This window comes from Xyrauchen texanus, chromosome 24, assembly GCF_025860055.1.
Source record: "Xyrauchen texanus isolate HMW12.3.18 chromosome 24, RBS_HiC_50CHRs, whole genome shotgun sequence".
Classification (NCBI taxonomy): domain Eukaryota; kingdom Metazoa; phylum Chordata; class Actinopteri; order Cypriniformes; family Catostomidae; genus Xyrauchen; species Xyrauchen texanus.
In genome coordinates, this window is record NC_068299.1 from 546,952 (window position 1) to 550,023 (window position 3,072).

A 3,072-nucleotide genomic window follows, 5' to 3' on the forward strand; every position below is an offset into this window, starting at 1 on the left:
ATGAAAAATAAAATACAAACTAGCCTGATTTGTTATTATAACACACAATGAAAAAAAAAAAAAAATCCTAAAAATGTAAAATATAATATATTTTTTCCCCGTAATAACTTGAGCTGAATGCAGTCGATGGGATGAGATTATTTAACGGTCTTCCCTTCATGACCCAAATGATGTCACCGCTTTTCACAATTTTAAGGAATGTTGCATTTTTGTAACGCAGGAGAAATATTCTAAACATCGCAAAGACGGGTTTTTGTTCATTAAATGTAGTTATTATTATTTTTACCATGTGAATGAATCGAATATTCAATGATTGTCAAAATGATGACTGAGGGTGATGAACACTTTACAGTATTTGTTAACATTAGTATGTGCGTCGGTAACAAACTAACAATCATTTTTTTAAAGCATTTCTTAATCTTGGTTGGGGTTATTTTGAAGAAAATAAATGCAGTTGTTCATGATAGTTCCTAATGCATTAGCTCGAACAATTATACAAACGTGAACATTTACATTAACAAATAAGTGCTGTAAAATTATTAATTGTTTGTTCATGTTAAAGGAATATTCCGGGTTCAACACAAGTTCAGATCAATCAACAGTGTTTGTGTCAGAATGTTTTTTACCACAAAAATGTATTTAGGCTCGTTCCTCCTTTTCTTTAAATGTGAGTTCCAGTGAGACACTTCCAATGCAAGTCAATGGGGTTTAATCATTAAAATACTGTTTCACAAGTATAAACACAAGACATAAACAATATGTGTGTTAACATGATTTTACTGTCATTAAATCACTCACTGACCACATCTGTGGAGAGATATAGTGCATATATCCAATTTTACAACTTTGTTGCCATGACGATGTAACGCCATAAACCCTAAAAATCTGAAACGACTGTAAAAATGACGATTTAAACAACTTTACATCCACTTGTTTTAACAGAAGAATTAATGTAAGAGCTTTTATTAAATTATAAGCGTCACATTTCTGCCTTTTAAACCCTTAAAAAATGGCCCCCATTGACTTGCATTGTAACTGTCTCACTGGAACACACTTTTAAAGAAAAGGAGGGACGAGTCGAAATTATTTTTGCCACACAATTGCAAGGTATCTCAAATGAAATTATTTTCAGTGTTGCTAAAATATATAAACAAGGACAGATGCATGATGGGGGGGGGGAATCACCCCTTTCACAGCATTGGGGGGGGGATGTACGTGCCCCCCATCTCTCTCAGTTCTACCCCAGTGCCGTAGGTTTTGTCAGCTCAAACCAGTCTGGCCATTCTCCGTTGACCTCTCAGTGTGGGTACTGGAGCCGTTGCTATGGTTACGGACGATGGCCGCGTGGTGCTGTAATGGCAAGGTGTCGCGACTGAACGTGAACTTTCAATAAATGTGAAATTGAAGCTTAAACACACGCCGATTTTATGCGATTTAAACTTTGAAAAGTACGTTATAATCGTAAATCTCAAACTACTCGCCATCTTTGTATTACTTTAGTATAAATACGTGTTCATTTGGATTCATATGTTGTTGTTTTGTTTTGGACTTTGTGAATGAAAACGCACACATTCGTCCGTTTTCTCATCAGAAATTGGTCACAAAAGCAAAGTCTCGAGGTCACGCCTACCGATGGCGAGGACCAATAGCAGTAAGAGGGTGTTTTGCCGTAAAATCGAACTTTTCTTGAAAGTTCGCCCCAGCGAGCGGTTGCGAAACGAACGCAAAAACACGCAGATTTTGTTCTAAATGACATCACACCCATTCGCTCTTCGATTTCGAAATATATATCGAGGCCCTTATAGAGACTCTGGGGGCCCCAGGCAGAAAGGGCCTCTCGTTTCCTTCTAATATGCCCGGACGGGTAAATCCGCTTCATGGTCCGTCATTTAATTGCCCCTCTGAAACTACGAAACCTTTGACAGCTAGCTCGTAGCATGGGGGCCCCTTTAGGGGGGTTCTGGACGTGTCATTGCAGAGTCTTGTACCATCAAATAATTTAAGGGGGTTCCATGTAATCAGCCGTCCTTGAGGGGGCCCCCTTCCAACTTGGGGCCCCAGGCAATTGGTTTGCCTACCCTATTGCAACATCTCTCTTCGTACCGAAAAAACACACTTGGTGTGAACATGCCGTAACCTCCATTTTTGAAAACTTGTATAGAACCCGGAATATTCCTCTTAAGTCTTGCTAATGATTACAACCTTATTGTAAAGTGATGCATCTATCACCTTTCATGCCTATATACTTAAGATATTAGATTAGCTACTAGAACATGGGAGTTGTCCCTCTAATGACACCCAAGTGTGCCCTATTTATGGGACGTGCCATATAATAGTTATTTTCCAAATCAGCATCCAGTGCATACTACTAAACTAAATCACACATCCAAACCTCATCGTTCGCTTACAGTCTTGCCTCTAAAATCTCTATTTTACATCATGCTGAAGAGTTATGTTGCATAGTACTTACTCTAGTGACCCGTTTCATGTGACGTCACTGCCGACATGTTTGTGACCGATATTCCTTAAATGCGCTGTGAGATGCAACAAAAATCTTCTTCATGATTTAAAAGAAGATCTTACGTTCATACAGACGTGTTTAAATACTGTGATTTAAATCAGACCAGAAAACAACACAACAGCATTTGTAACGTCTGCATGAGAGACAGTGTGTGCGCGTGTACTCGCCGGTCACACGTCAGACTCGCCGGCGTGCGGAGATGAATCCTGGGATGTCGGCGAATGTTCAATTTGGCAATATTGGTGCTGTCTTCAGACCTGCGTGAGTGTTTCCTGGGACTTGGCATGGACCGATGGGTTCTTGATATCGGGTGTTTTTCCGTTCACCGCCATCGTTTCCTCCCACTGATGGTCACAAATATGGCGGCTGCGGGGACGTCACCGAAACAGGTCAGTTGGAACACACGAAGGACGCTGAGAATTGTGTCGTGTTCACCGGTGGCGCGAAGAGGCGGGTCTGTCATGTGAACACGTTTCTCAGCGTTGTGTGGAACATGAGGGAGTTTAAAGGCATGGTGAGCGCACCGTCACCAATGAGGTCAACAGGGGGCG